A 17,659-nucleotide genomic window follows, 5' to 3' on the forward strand; every position below is an offset into this window, starting at 1 on the left:
AAGGCACTTGACTGCTAACCAGAAGGCTGGTGGTTCAAATCCACCAGCCACTCCTCGGAAGGAAGATGGGGCAATCTATTTCCGTAGTGATACTGCCTCGGAAACCCAAGGAGGGGTCGCTATGAGTCGGGTCCGACTCAATGGCACATAACAACAACAACAACAACAACCAGATTTTAGCATGTGCCCTTTATAACTGTAAACACTGTATATTTTTTTTTACCTATATTGTTTAATAAATATGCTCTGAGTTCCTTGAGGTTAGAAAGACATTATTTTTTCAATTTAGAATTTTGTTTAATGTGCAGAATCTCTGACTGCTCCATACTGAAAATAAATTAATGGTTATACTAAATAAAAGAAATTAGTCACTGTCTAGACTCTATATTTTCCCAACACCATTAGTTCAATGAACATTTGTTGAGTTTTTTGTCTTTTTGTCTTGTACCACATTTTGTTTTCTTTTGTTCTTCTAACAGCAATGACTGTGAGCAGAACTGTCCCCATAGGGTTTCCAAGGCTATAAATCTTTGAGGAAGAACACTTCCACATATTTTCCTACAGATTGGCTAGTAATTCAAGCCACCCTCCTTTAGATTAGCAGCCAAGAAAATGTTTTGGGGGGAAGATATTCAAATCTCATAATGCTTCACTGAGCCCTCAAATCAGTAAGAATGCTAGTCAAATCCTCTTTCCCAGAGTGTGCACTTGTAGTATATGAAAAAATAAAATTCAAAATTAATTTTATAAATGTTTTCCTTACACTAGCTTTAGTGATCATTCTAAATTTAAATCTAATGCTGTTCCATTATTATTACATCTTAAAAATTATCTTATCCTCCATCACTTCAACATTCAGATCTACCCTTTCTACTTCTGCTACACCACTGGCTTATTCAATCAGTTTTCTGTCTTTCAGCCAAGTTCATTTTCATTATATTTCATACTATTCATTGCCTATGATTTATCTCAAACAGCTTTTCCCTCTGCTTCAAACATTTTTTAACCCTATCCCAAATTGATTCCTCCACCTCTCACCTTATCATTTATTTCTTAGCTGAAATGTTCTTATCCTCCAGGAAGCATTAGCTGCTTATCTCTTCTCATATAAAATTCTGAAGGCAGTATATTGTTTCCCTACAGTCATATTCTACCATAATTGTCTGGTTTTTTTTTTTTCCTGTTTAATCTCCCCACTAATCTCTTAACCCCTTCAGAGCACTGTGTTTTTCAAATTGTTTACTAATATATATTCATTTCCTATAATTGTCCCTGGACCAATTATATTTGCTGAATATTGTATTATAGAAAATCTTTCATACAAGCATCCACTCATGTCAAGATAATCTGTGAAATCAAATACCAGAAATATTTATTTAACAAATATTTTAGTAACATTTAGGAGGGAGTAAGTAAGGTATTGTAAGCAATGTGGCAAGCTTAAACAAAGACATCACCCTGAAGAATGAAAGATAATATTTAAGGTATGCATAGTCCACAGATGTAGACATTAGCATAAGGTACAATAAAGGAAATATAGTTAAATTTTAACCTGGAGAGGTAGGAGCAAACTATAGAAGGTTTATAATACTAGACTAAGAAATGTGAATTTCATTTTGTATCTCATGGAACTTCTACAAAATTTTGATCAAGCAAACAATTTATTCAGTTATAAATATAATAATCCATAAATATTATAATAGGACAAAGTAAATAAATATCAATGATTTTTCTTAATATGTTGTCTGATATGTTTTTCATTCCTAGTAATTCTTGTTACCCCCTTTTACTATTAAATTAGGCTTGAAACTGAAGTTTATTTCATCAACAAAATGAAAGGAGAATGCTATCTAGAGAAAAATGAGTCCAACTTATACTATAAGTCAGATAGTTTTCAATATTACCATAATTTTTAAATAACTCTTTTTTATTTTCAATGCTTTTGTTTTTCATTTCAAAAGATTAAAAGTGTGGTTGAAGTATGAAGGCATAGATGACACAGTTGAAAAATCGATCCAGTGGGTACGGAGGGAAGAAGACATGATGTGAAAAGAATTTCACTACTGTGATTGAAACACACTCATTAAACCATAGGATTTAAAGAGGGTGAGATGAATATTAAGTTGTTGTCTATTTCCCTGAGGAAAATTATCCAGCCACCTTGTCCTTATCTGCTAGAAGGTGGTGCTGATGAATCACATGGTTCTGCTAAGACGTTTCAAGCTTCTCTGATCCAAGGTTGTTAAATGATTCCATGTTATACAGAGACAGGTAGACAAACTTGCTGAGGTCAATGGTCAGGATGAGTCTTGGCCTTGGAATGAGCAGTGCACAAAGCAAAGGTATCTCATGACTCAAATGAATGGGAGGGGCCAAAGGCATCACTTTGAGATTTTTCCTCATACTTAAGGACCACTAGGGCCAGCATCATCAGTAGAGAGGCTGGTAAGAATCTTGATGATGGCAGGCTAAGCACAAATCTTCTCCAGTGTCCAGATGCAACCCAAGTAAAAATGAAGGAGTGAGAATTTTTCTAAAATTGGCTATGTATTAATACAAAAGAAACTAAGAAACTAGAAGTAAAAATTTGTATTATTGTTATTTATTAATTTTTTAAAGCCTTGGAAGAATTCGAATCTCAAGTATAATTTCATATGTATATGTTAAAAGTAATTTCATTTAAATATATCTTACTTGTAAGGTAAACCTGTTTATAGTGATCATTTATAGATATGATTGTATTTAATAATGTAGGAAAATATAAATCCAAGTGGATGACACAAAATAACCCCTACCACCACCACCACCATCACACACACATGCATACTGGCTTTTGTCATTCTGGCAGTGGAATTGGAAATGTTTTCCACTACAACATACTGGAGAAGTTGTCTGAGTCAGCAGCTCTAGGAGGGAAGGGATCATAAAGAAGATACAAAGGGGGATGAGCCTCTCAGTGAATGGGAGGAAGCACAGGACCAAGATATTACACCACAATGTAGAATGTGGCATCCTTTGTCTTTAACTTAACCCCAACTATCAGCCTTTCACTGCAAAATAATAACATCCATTTTGTGTTTCCCTGCATGTGTGTTCATCACATCCCTTTTACTTTTCGTGTTTAGTCATCTATGTCAGCTATGGTCATAATATCAAATTGTGTGTACTATTGAATGTTTTCTTAGGACTCAATAGCAGTACAGCATCTGATAATACATTTTTGTAAATAACTTATTTTTCTTATACTATATATTAAAACATCTACCAAACACTAGATAAAAACATATGATTACTGTATTCTAAACAGCACTTTATCTATCTGTGTTAGAATTGTTTACATAATTAATACAAAGAACAGCAATCTTTTTCTACATTATAAACTTGCCTTAATGATCTAGATTGCCATAAAGTAGACCTCATGTTAATCAAAGTATGAAAATTCATTTAAGTATCAATATAAAATAATTCTATAAAGTAAAATATAAATTAAAAATAAAATACCAATGAATATGTGATTTTTTTCATATAAGTTTCCATTTGGAAGAAAGATCATCTAACTTATTATTTGTTTAGTAAAAAAATATACTATAGCCAGACAAACTTATTAGTATTTTTGATAATAAATAGAAAATTGCAAGGTTGATCATGGAAAATATGTTAAGCAAATGAAAATATAGTTCACAGAAGAAAAACAATAGCCAAAAAGCAAATTCAAAAACTCTGTTAATTTCTGACAATGCCTTAACAGAACTCAGATGTTATGTCTGTCTGTCTAATCCACATTTCATGATATTTTATTATCACTTCTATATTTACTTAGTGTTATACTTGTGGTGAAGAATAATAAACTCAGTACAAGTAAACTTTTTCTGGATCATTTTACATTACATTTGCTCTTTAAAAAATTATTTTACTCTAGTATGAGAACATTTACCATTTCTTAAAAATTATTTGTTCATATACAGAGAACAATCTACCATGAACATGGGAATTAAAAAAATATATTCAATTTTTTAATTTATTAAAAAATTTGGAATATTCTTACAGAAGTACAAAAAATAAAATAATTGGTTATTCCATATATTTCTATAGATAAAGAAAATCTGTTTTCATATAATTTTATCATCCATAAAATTCTTACATCCAGATAATTACAAACTTTTTCAATCCTATTATAATACATAAATTTCTCAAAATCAAATTAAATGTGAGACTAAATTAAATGTAAAGTTGTATCATCTAATAGAAGCAGAGAATCCTGTATCAGTCCATAATTTTGCTTTTATATTTCAAATTATAACAAATGATCAGTTTTTCTAGTAGAAATATATCTACACAATCAGTTATTGCTCTTTTTGTTTCATTTTTTTGGAGTAAGTAATTTCATAGTAACACAAAAAAACAAAACACAATGAACTTATATCCAGTTAAAATATCAAACATAAAAAATCATGAATATAAAGGCAACCTTTACTTTTTCAAGAAAGAAAACTCTAATTGGTGTATTCAACTTGTTAATTCAAAAGTAATTTTGAACTTCAGAAAATTTTCATTATTTAAAAATGCAACTTGGCTGATAACATATTCAAGGCCAAAAAAGTGATTGACATAAAGTTTTCATAAACTGACACAGATAACCATATATCTAAACTTGACTCTTACATGCAGCTATTTTGAGTTTATCTGTAGGTCTATGACATCCCAAATCAAGTTTGAAAAAATCCACAAGATTGATAAATGTGATAAAGTTTTATATAGATAATATTTTATTGTGTTTCTGATGAAAGGTTATACAGCAGTTTAGGCTCCCATTCAACAATTTATACACAAGTTGTTAAGTGACATTGATTATATTCACAATGTGTGAAATTCTCTTATATTTGTTCTTATTGATCCTTTAAATATATTTTTAAAAGGAATATTTGCAATGTTTTTTTAAAATAGCATTCATGTTAGCATACTTCTTAAGTCATACATATTTTATAATTAACAGAATTAACAGGCATTTCATATACCAAACTTTTCTGCACAATTCTTTTGCATAGAAAAATTATTCCTAGTACTATCCAGTCATTATGTTTAAGCAATGTTTCTAACTTAAATAATTACCCATATCCACTTGGAGTAAGACAGCTGTATTTAGTCTAGAAGAAATTATGAAAAAAAGTGAGTAAAAAAATATTTAACATACCTATATATGGTCATGAGTATATTCCTGTTTGTATATCCACACCTCATCTTCTTGCCAGTCTATCTATGTTTGTGTATTTTTTTAATTTTTTTTCCCAGTACCATTGACTTTTATTCATTGATATTAAAGTCATTTGAAATGATATTTGCTGTATTTAAATAGTTATTGATGTAAATGGATGAACAAATTGATTTCAATATATACTCAATATTCCATATAGTACAGTCACTTCAACACAGCCTCATGATAACTCCCATACAAAGACAGTACATATATAGATTTGGAAGATAATAATTGTACATATGTATTTGTATGTGCTATAAAAGTGTACATACAAAATTTAAACATAACAGAAGACAGAGTTAGGATAACTTATTAACCACAAATAAGCACCTTGAGGGAGTGGGTCACTGGGCTTGCCAGCTGGGGACCATAGTCAGTGGGGATGTCAAGCTCACTTGGCACAACATGGTATGCAAAAATGTTATTCTACATCTTACTTGAGTGAGTAGCAACTAGGGTGATAAAAGCTTGCAAGCAGCTGTCTAAGACACAACTATTGGTCTCTCCTTGTCTAGAGCAAAGAAGAGTGAAGAAAATCAAAGATGCATGGAAACAGTTAGTCCAAAGGACTAATGGACCATAAGAATCTCACCCTATATGACCCTGAGGCCAGAAGAACTAGATGGCACCAAGCTACCAATGGCAACCACTTGGAAAGGGATCAAACTTGGAGATTGTGGATAGAGTGGGAGGAAAATGTGGAGCAAAACTCAAATCCTAAATAGACCACCTTTACTGATCTGATGGAGATTGGTGAAACTCCTGAAAGTATAACCCCAAGTCACCCTTTAGGCCTGGAATTCAACTAATTTCCATGGCTTAACTCTCAGCCAAAAAATAAGCCTAAAAGCTGCCCACCTACACCAGGGAGATACACTACTTAGATCAATCAACCATGAGAGATCAAAAGGGCAGAATTTGCACAAGAAAGAAGGTAGAGAGGCAGGAATGCACAGGCAAAAAGGACACAGGGAGAGGGTAACCATAGGGAGGAAGTGGGAGGTGAGCTGTTACACTGTGCGGAATGTAACCAGTGTCACAAAACACAATATACATAAACTGTTGAATGTAAAATGAATCTGATTTGTAAAATTCCACTCAAATCATAATAGCAAGTTAAAATAAATAAATAAGACCTCACTAACCCTAGCCCCAGACTTGCCCTTGTCCCAATACTAATTGTAACCATGTTCATGTTGCTGACCTTTAATGTAACACTAAACTTAAAACTATTCCTTGTGCTAACCCAAATCTAATCCTATCCCTAATCCTCATCCTAGCCTAGCCTTAACCCAAAGTTTAACTTTAGCCCTAACTTTGAACATAAGCCCTAGCCCTAGCACTAACTCTAGCCCTTGCCCTATTACTAACCATAATTAAAATTCTAAACTTAACCTTAATCCTAATGCTATCCTTAGCCTAGCTTCAGCTCCAAATTTACCCTAATCCAAAACTGGAGCATAGCTATATGATGAGCCCTAGTCCTAGGCCAAACACTAAATATATGTATGTATTTAACACTTGACCAATCAAAGTAAGATGTGATGGACAGTACCTTATGTATACATACAAAATAATGAAATTTAAAATAATTACTTTACTGAAGTACAATCAAATTTCATGAAATATTTCAACATAATAGTTAACTTAGAAAATTATTCAGAAATAGAGATTTATTGCAAATTCAAAGTAATAATTTAGCAACAAACACAAATTGCAGGAAAGTTTACTACTGTATCAGGGCAAAGAAGAATCAGGGGAAGGAATACTTAATTTGGGATCCATGGCTTCCTGAGGGCTGAGTATATGAATTTTAAAAGTTACCTGAACCCTTGAGTTTACATGATTTTTTTGTAGATGTGCGTATTTGTATTTTTATGGATCTTTTAAAAATATGTAATTATTTAAAAAAAAAACTATATAACTTATTATCTTTTTTAAGAAACATCACAGCTCAGAAAAGCATCTATATATGGTATAGAGTTTATATATAAATTTTAAGGATCCATATACAGTAGCTCTGGTAGCATAGTGGCTAAGGCACTTGACTGTTAACCAGAAGGCTAGTGGTTCAAACCCACCAGCCACTCCTCGGGAGGAAGGTTGGGCAATCTACTTCCGTAGTGATACTGCCTCGGCAACCCAAAGAGTGGTCGCTATGAGTTGGATACGACTCGACAGCACATAACAACAACAACAAAAAAAAGTAGCAGCTCCAGAATATTTTAGGAACATTCAATTCAATCAGAATAAAGAGAAAAAAATGTGAATTTTTGGCCAATTGATGAAATTATTCTACATTCTAGGAAAGCCATTGTTGTTGTTAGGTGTCATCGAGTTGTCTCCAACTCACAGCAACCCTATGAACAGCAGAACAAAACACTGCCTGGCTCAGTGACAGCTTCATGATCCTTGCTATACTTGAGCCCATCGTCACAGCCATTGTGTCAATCCATCTTGTTGAGGGCCTTCCCTTCTTTTGTCGACCTTCCACCTTACCAAGCATGATGTCCTTCTCCAGGGAATGGTCCCTTCTGACAACATGGCCAAAGTAGGTAAGACAAAGTCTGGCCATTCTCACTTCCATAGTGCATTCCTGCTGCATTTCCTCCAGGACAGATTTGTTAGATCTTTTGGCAGTCCGTAGTACTTTCAGCATTCTTCGCCAGCACCGCAACTCAAAAGCATCAACCTTTCTTTGGTCTTCCTTATTCATTGTCCAGCTCTCACATGCATATGAGGTGATTGAAAATACCATGGCTTGTGTCAGGCACACCTTAGTCCTCAAGGAGACATCATTGCTCTTCAACACTTGGAAGAGGTCCTTTGTACCAACTTTCCCAGTGCTGTATGTCCTCTGATGTACTGACTGTTGCTTCCATTGGCATTGACTGTAGAACCAAACAATGTGAAGTCTTTGACAACTTTAGGAAAGACATAGAAAGTTGTAAATAATTAATGTATAAACTGATTCCGTGAAAATAGCTATGGGATGGGAGTATACCCAATATTGATCTTCAGTCTGGAATTTTGAGATTGTGCTGTAATTTTTTTTTTCCAGTGACTTGGAGCAGATTCTATTTGATTGTGATCATTCAGTTAATCTGTTAATGTTTCTCAGGCATACATATGCATTGTATTAACCAAAAATTTGAGCAATGGAGATAGTTTTGTGAAAACTTCTCACCTATCCACACTAAAGACATTACTCTTGAATAGGGAACAAATCCTTCCCTCATAACAGGTTCATCTTTTAAAATCAAGATTAGGGTGAATGTTTTCTGATGTTAGCTGGGATGAATTCTCACATTCCAAGAAGGAAAGAAACAAGAATAAACAATGGAATGTAAACAGAAGGAAGTTCTGAGAGTGTATTTAAATTTTGCAAATCTAATTGTTGCATATATAGACATAAGTCAGGGAATTGTGACAGCGTATCAGTTATTGATGTGGCTATATTAACAGTTTTCCTTTCATGATGTGGCTATATTAACAGTTTTCCTTTCATAAAGAACTATACTGAGTCTATAGAAAAGAGAAAATAAATTGTATTGTAATTCTGAGACCTGCCCTCCCCCTTGAGGTACACAGAGATGTGCCACCTGGATCATCTTTCAAAGAAAGAATTCTACTTTGTGTCACAGGAAATTTAGTAAGAATTGAGTTTCAATAAGCTTACATTTAAAATACTTAGCATAGTGTCTGGGAGTTGGAACATTTCAATAAATGGTAGCCAGCTCCTTCATTTTATATAGTGTGTAAATATGTGTGTGTGTGTTCTTTAGTTGTGACTAAAGAAAGCCCTAAGAAATAATAACCTGTGTGATTGTTACCAACTAGACCATACTAACAGAAGTAATTTCACAACATATCAATATAAGTGAGTACTTTCTATGATTATGGTGGGAAAGACAAATACAAATTCCACTATGATCATTCCTGAATAGAGATTGAAAATATACTTTGCAAGCAAAGGAAAGATCAACCATTCTCTTTGTTTTGGTTCTTAGTGCTGCTATAATAGACATGCCAAAAATGGATGGCCTTAACGAACTGGAGTTTATTCTTTTAAAGTTTAGGAGACTAAAAGTCTGACTTCAAAATGCCAGCCCTAGAGGCTCGGTTAAAGCCCCTTGACCTTGAGTTTAAGCTCTGCCTCTTGCTACCAACCCACTGAAACTACACGCTTCTCCTAACTCAGGCAATGGCTGGCTGCTAAGGCTGGCAATTCCAAGGTCAACAAATAAAATGGCACAGTCCCAAGAATACTAAACAACACAGCAGGCCACAGACTCAAGTCCAAAGACAGTCCCGAGATTAGCAGGAAACATGGCAGATTGCTGAATGAAGACTCAGCTACATGCAGGGTCCAAGCATGCCCAAAAGCTAGAAACTTTCCTCAAAGCTTCTTCTTATATACTGGAAGCAGACTACATTCCTAAGGCAGCTACCCAATGGATTCCAATCATGGTCCTCCAATAGATTCCACCATGGAACTGATTACTTATCTCATCATGAAGAATAACTACATCCAGTTGCCCAGCCACTCAAAACAAAGCCCAGCCAAGTTGACACACAACTTAACTACCACACCCTTCTGCAAGGTAAATCTACTACTGCTTCTTGTTCAATGAAAACTGAAGCCTTTCTCCTTTCCTCCTCTCCTAGATAAAATTTACTAAGCTATGCAATTACAGAATCATGACTACTTCCTGAAACATTTAATACAGAACATACCTGTTTCCCTGGAATTTTTCCTGAGTCATCTAATGCTGACCTAAACCTTATAATATGCCCTGATGTCCCAGTGATTAAGTACTTGGCAAAAGTACTTGGTAAGCAAAAGGTCAGCACCTTGAACCCAACATCCACTCTGTGTGAGAAAGATGTAACAGTCTGCTTCCATGAAGACTGAGCCTTGAAAAGCCAAAGGGGAAAAGGATTTAATGGGTAAACCCCTAATATCAAGACACCCCATAATCCCCAATAGTACATGGACTCTTTTACTGTAGCAAGTAATATATTACCTGCCCGCCCCTCTTTTAACTACAAACATGTTTTTGATATTTGTTGTTTTGTGAGAAGACACAATTATATTATCAGTTCTTATCTGAGTTTCAAAACTATATGGAAAAGCCTTTCTTAATTAGTCATAATTATAGACATTCATATATCCAATATAGTAAAAACCACCTAGTAATTCGTCATTTTCATTCATGTCTTCCTCTCCACTAGACTCAATCTATTCAAAACAAAGTCAGTGTGCTTTTATTCTCATAGCCACAGAAGCTACCTGGACAACATAGTAACTTGATGGTTTTTCAATAAATTAGTGAATGAATGAATGAATATGCCTGAATTACCTCTCTAGGTTCCCATTTTGAGTCATTAACCTTATGTGTTAAATGTTGTCCCAAAATGTAGAGCAAAGTCTCAGCATATGGAAAAAGTAGTTGCTATCATCTGTTTTCCATATAAGCCCAGGCAGTTACTTGTACATTGTTTTTTTTTTTTTTAGGTTAAAATGCCCATTGTTTAAGACTTAGGTTTGATTATAATGTGTTATGAGTAGCATAGTGGCTAAAGCACTTGACTGCTAACCAGAAGGCTGGCGGTTCAAACCCACCAGCCACTCCTCGGAAGGAAGGTTGGGCAATCCTACTTCCGTAGTGATACTGCCTCGGAAACCCAAGGAGGGGTCGCTATGAGTCGGGGTCGACTCGATGGCACATAACAACAACAACAACAACATATACTCATAGGAAAATGGTATTTTTATTGTGTGTGTGTGTGTGTGTGTGTATGGACACAAGAAGTGGCGAAAGAAAGTGGAAGAAAAGAGAGAAAGACATTCAGACTTGGATTGAAGAAATCAGTAAAATACTATGACTAAGTGAATGTTATGTTGTTAGGTGCCATCGAGTTGTCTCCGACTCATAGCGACCCTACGCATATCAGAACGAAACACTGCCCAGGTTCCATACCAGCTCCTTGATCCTTGCTACACTGGAACCCATTGTTGCAGGCACTATGTAAATCCATCTTGTTGAGCCCCTTCTCCTCTTCAGTCGACCCTCCACTTTACCAAGCATGACATCCTTCTCCAAAGAATGGTCCCTTCTGATGAGTAAATAGGAGACTGAAACAAAACAGCTGAGAGTAACCAAGAGTTGTTATCCTATAGCCAGATAATATGGGAAAATGGGGTTGAACCAAAGCCATGGGGATTTAGGAGATGATGAATACTACATTAAATTGATTTTCTTGGGAGAGAGAAAAGTTGATAAGCAAGGACATTTGGAGAGGATTCTGTAAAGAACATTAGAATGTGTGGTAGATTTTCTTTTGCTCACCGTAGAATGGAGCTCCATGGAACAAAAGAAAGGATGAAGATAGGAAAAGTTAGGATTGGGATAAATCGAAAACATAATATTAATTAATATAGGAATCAAAGCATTTGAAGGCATAACGTTTTGAGTAATATTTTATTTGTGACAGGAATAATTGAGATTAGTAGAATTGTGCAATCAGTAAGTGTTAATGCTTCATCTGCATGAACATATGGCCAGATAATGTTGAAGAACAGATGTGATTAACAAGTCTGCAATGTCTGCTAATGGTAGCAAATAGAATCATGATGCAAAGTGTTCTTATTGTCCCTAGAGGAATTTCTTCCCAGATGGTTTGGGTGGGGCTCAGCCCAGTTCCTAAAATTAAATTTCTGCTGACAAAATTGCATCACATCTTTAAGTTCTCATTTAGATAATATTCAACTGTTACTTATCCTTTATAACAAATCATATTGAAACAGAATGTGTTATTTTTATTTAACTTTCACAAAAAGTATTTAGGAAAACGAGACATGTTAGAATCACATACTTCAATTAGTATAAATGCATAACTACTAATACCAATCATACATTATAACTACTAATACTTATCAGACACATTGATAATCAATAAAATTAGTAAATATTCATTTGTTAATTGCAGTCATGAATCTGATAAACATGCATATAAAAATCAAGTATCAGCAAATTTTTACTTTTGGCATTAATTGACTAGCTTATATGAAAGAAAGCCTCCCAATAAGAACATAATAAAAGGAAGACAAATGTTGTTTTAATGTTTCAAAAGAAAAGCATTCCTATTTTGAAAAATGTAAGGTTTCTGGAAACAAAAGGAGATATATGTTGTTTTATTTAAATAAATATAGTATGTAAAAGTATGCATATGTACAGTTTTTAAAATGGAAAACACTAATTCAAATCATAAAAATCATAAAGCATATATTAAATAGAATCTAACAAATACAGAATTTTATGAAATGTTAAATGAGAGGAAAAAAAGCAAATATTCCTCTTGAACAGTGGATACACATTGATACTCAATGTGTCCTTTGTTCCCTTTTCTAGCTATGCTATAAAAGGAAAGTAGGAGATCATATCTCTCAATATCTATATTAACCTATCTATCTATCATCTAAGAAACTCTGGTAGCATAGTGCCTAAAGTATTTGACTGCTAACCAGAAGGTTGGTGGTTCAAACCCATCAGCCACTACACAGAAAGACTGGGCAATCTATTTCTGTAAAGACTTACTGCCTCAGAAACCCAAAGGGGGTTTCTTTATCACAGTAAGTTATCTAGCATCTATCTGTCTATCTATCTATCTATCTATCTATCTATCTAAAAATCATCTGTCTTCAGGTAAAAAAGCTTTAGGAAAAAAGCCTTGGTTTGAATCAGCTTAATTTTAGAATCATGTTAAATAATCTACCCTTAGCCTACTTGTCAAGGAGCTCTGGTGGTGCAGCAGATAAGGCATTTGGCTACAGACTATAAAAGGTCAGTGCTCTGAATCCACTAGCCACTCTGCAGGAGAAAAATTCGGCAGTTTTCTTCTGTAAGACTTTACAGCTTTGGAAACCCTTTGGGGCAGTTTTACTCTGTCCTATAGAGTTGCTATGAATGGGAATTGACTCAATGGCAGTGGAGCCATACTTTGCTTACATAAAAATAAATCCTCTTTGAAGGAAAAAAAAAAAGGTCACTGGAAATTCAAATTTTCTCCATATGTTCTAAAAATTATGAGCACTCAATCAAAAATAGCATGTAATGTTAAAAAAAAAGAAAGAAAAACAAAAACAGGAAGTAGAAAGTTTAGTTAATCATCATAATCCCAAATCTTCAAATTTAGAGCATCTCTTTTGAAGGAAAAGTGATGAAAACTATACAACATTAAGGATAGGAATCATTAAGACCTAAATGAGTGAAAATATAACTCAAAATGGAGTCTCTGAGTGATGAAAATGGCTAATGCACCTCAGTTACTAACTTAAATTTAGTAGGTTTGAGTCCACCCAGAGGTTCCTGGCAAGAAAGGAGTTGGGTGATTGCAAAAACGGCAAGGAGGCCACATGTTCTGACCTCCTCTAATCTCACAAGAGAAAGGCAGGATTACCAGCAGTAACCCAAGGCCTATTACTGCAAGGCCAAACATGCTGTCTCCCTCCAGCCCTTTCACCAACCGTTCCTCCCAAAGCACCCACCACCTCTCTCCTGGGTTCGATAATTCGCTGCAGTGGCCACACAGAGCTCACAGATTACAGGGTTTATTAGGGAAGCACCAGGCTACAACTCAAGTTCAGGAAGAACGCTCAGTCTCTCTCCCAGCCCACCGTCCCTCAGCCAAGAGTCTCTCACAGTCTCTTTCCCAGCAGTGCTGGTCCCTTGGTGTCTCACTCAGCAATGCGTGTCTCTTGCATCTCTTTCCCAGCAAAGCATATCTCAGGAGCCCGTGTCTCTTTCAGCAGCACGTCTTCCTCAACCAGCAGTCAGAGAGAGTTCTGCCTCCAGGAGGCCTCCTTTTTTGAGCACGGCAGGGTGGTCAAACTAGCCAATTATAGCATCAGAACTCTAAGCACCTGAGAGAGTGGGCACCTCCCAGAACATTGTTTTGTGCCACTCCCAACAGAAATACTTCAGGTGGACAACTTCAGCAATCAGGAGCTCCTCAGTTGCTCATAGAAAATTCCACCTTGGAGTTTACAAAGACTTATGGGTAGAAAAGCCACACAAAGTAATTTACTACACTGCAGTGATCTACTTCTGAAAAGTCAGCCATTGAAAACATTATGGATCACAAAGTTCTGCTGTGACACACATGGGGTTCCCATTAGTCAAAAACACATGCCCTCAAAATGCTAAAGCTGTGGCAACTTTGTAAAGGGTGAGAACAAAGAACCTAAGGTGCATTATTTTGATTGGACATTGTAAACTTAGCGTATATGGGCTAAGAGATTGAACACAGTGTGTAGTAGCAGGAGTGTGTAGAAAAAAATGGTTAATGGTTGATTGTAGACTGGATCAGTTTCAGCTTGAAGTCTTTTGAAATGTAAACATCAGCCATCTGGTTAGGAAGGAGTGATTTAGAGCTTAGATTTTTTGAGAGTGAGTTGTTAAATAACTGGTTTAAGGAAAAATTATTTCTTGAGGACATTTGATTTTACATAAAGGATTTGATAACTGAATTAAGAAATGCAGGGAGCATTGTGCTGGCATTCCTTTTAAGGTTTAATACACACACACACAAATTTCCTTTAGGGTATATAGTTATGTCAGCACTAAGGTTAACATTTACAGAGGCCAATAGTAAAGAGAATGAATTCAAACTTTAGCATTAGATCAACTCTTTTACTTTGGTTCCAAATCCTTAGATTTTTGAGGCACCTGCTCAAAATACTTTATTAACATTTTTGAAAACTTATAAAAATGTTGATTCCCCTCTAAAATTAATCTAGAAATTTAATGCAATATCAGACATGACCAGGAGAGGTGTGTCTGTATTTGAGTGTATGTGTGAATTGACAAGTGGATTCTAAAATTGCATTAACTGCAAAGAGCTGATAATAGTGAAGGCAATCTTGCAGGAGTACAAAGATTTATGATTTACCCTTCAATTTTGAGGAGCTAATGAAAAGGTGCAACGATTAAGACACTATCCTATTGTTGTGTCATGATTGGTAAAGTAGAAGTTCAGCAAAAATGGGGAAATTCTCAGTTAAATGGATTAACACTGTAGCCAATACAATGAACTCAAACATGCCCATAATTGTGAAGCTGGTGCCAAACAGGGTAATGCTTCATTCTGTTATTCATAAAGTCACCATGAGTAGGAGTTGCAATGGCAACTAACAACATCAATCATAATAGTATTGTTACATGAGTACACCAATAAAACAATGTCATAAAAAAGAGATTATGAAAATATTTGTACACATTTATAGTCATGCAATCACAGTTCAGTGTAATGGGAATTAAATGATCTTTTAATGAAAAATGCTGGGACTATTGCATGAACACTGGAAAAAGAAAATGAATCATGATGACTTCCTATTTCAGTTCTGACCTATAAAGAGCTTGGAAATCATCACTCATATACACAAGACAAGCTGGACAAACTGAAGATTAATAACTTTTTTGATTTCTAAGAAAACTGAGATTTCAGGGCAAATTATCCCAAAATCTGAAAGGACAGGCAAACTTAGAGTCTTAACTGAAATTTGGTTACCTAAAGCAGAAATCTCTGGATTCATAAACTGGTAGGAAGAATTAAATGGAAATTTTGATGAGTTGTTGAAAGTTAAGAGTGGACTAGTGAGAGAGGAAAAAACTTTGGGGGGTCATTCTAGGGAGACCATAATAATTTTGATTCTTTACCACCAACAACTCCATCAGGTTCTTATGATAAGGATACAAGGAAGATCATTTAGTGGTTCTGGCAGGGAAAAGGAAGACTAATTATCTGTCTTTTATTTATCCATTTATCTATCCTCTATCAATATCTGTATATTTTTAGAATATTATAAATATTTTATCTATATACTTTTATCTTTTAAAATTGCTATCATTTTTGTTTTGATAATATTGTTAATGAAATGTGAAAATTTAAAAAGGATGACATTTTAATTTGCTTATTATTGTTGTTAGATGCCATCAAGTCAGTTATGACACATAGTGATCCAATATACAGCAGAATGAAACACTGACTGGTTCCGCACTATCTTTATAATTATTGTGAAGTGTAAGCCCACCGTGGTGGTTATGTTTGTGTGTCAACTTGGCTGGGACTAGTTGAGTGGCTGGACAGCTGGTGATAGTTATTCCCCATGATGAGACTGGCAATCACCTCCATGGTGGGATCTACCACAAACAGTTGAATAGCTCCTTTGGGTATGTGATCTGCTTCCTGTATATAAGAAGTAGTTTGGGGAATGGTCTCCAGCTTATGGCACCTTGAACTCTTCACGTAGCCAATTGTTCAGCAGTCTGCCATGCTTTGCTGACCTTGGGACTTAAATGGACTTGAATTAGTGGCCTGCCATATGATTCGGTAATATCGTGACTGTGCCTTGTTACTTGTCAACCTTGGGCTTGGCAGCCTCAGCAGCCAGCAGCAATATGAGTGAAGAAAAGTCTTTAGGTTCAGTGGGCTGGGAACAAAAGCCAGAACTGAAGCCCAAGGCTGAGGGGCTTTCACTTAGCCCCTAGAGCCTAGCACTTTGAAATAGGGCTTAAAGCCTCCACACTGTAAGAGAATAAACTCCTGTTGTTAAGGCCATTCCATTTGTGGTATATTCTTGTCAGAACAGCACTAGGTAACCAGAACACCCACTATTAGAGCTATTGTGTCAATCCATCTCACTGGACCCCTGAGCCTTGAAGGGAAGGATATAGAAGTGGACTAAACCCCAACTTGCAGAAGAATTTACATGAAAATACCAGAAAAGGAGACATATGGAGCTGTGGTCTGGCACCAATCCTGAGAGATCCTGATGGCACAGGCAGCTTAGAGATTCCCGAGTGCTGATAGGAACCAATAATTAACCTAAAAATCAGCCCTGCTAGCCAGAGACTGCACAGAGGACTGCTCTAGTGGTGGTGGAATAAAAGGGGAAGCAGCGATGAAGAGGAAGACAGGCTGAGCTGTGGACTTTTTTTGCCTGTCCAGAGGGCACCGCCATTTTGAATGTTTACAAGCAGCTTGACCATTTGGGATATTTAAAAAGACAGTGCTCTCCAAGATTCCAGAGGCTTAAGAACAATTTCTGCTTGCCAGTAACCCTAAGAACACTCAGGACCTGTACGACTGAAAAGGTGTGACATTCCACTTGTTATTCTTATACCCAGCACCCACTTGGTGAATGGAAGTGTGGCCATCCCACACTTCCAACCACCTTCTGGGCCACAGGAACTGCCTCTCAATCTGTGTGCTCAGATGGAGCCTGGGTGCCCTGCCCTGTCCTCCACCGATTTTTTTCTTTTTCTTTTTATCTTTCTTTTCCTGGCTTTTAGTTTGCTTGTGTTTGTCTGTTTTAAAACTACTATTATTATTAATACTTTT

Source organism: Orycteropus afer, unplaced genomic scaffold, assembly GCF_000298275.1.
Source record: "Orycteropus afer afer isolate SDZICR_OR568_19922 unplaced genomic scaffold, OryAfe1.0 scaffold00613, whole genome shotgun sequence".
NCBI lineage: Eukaryota > Metazoa > Chordata > Mammalia > Tubulidentata > Orycteropodidae > Orycteropus > Orycteropus afer.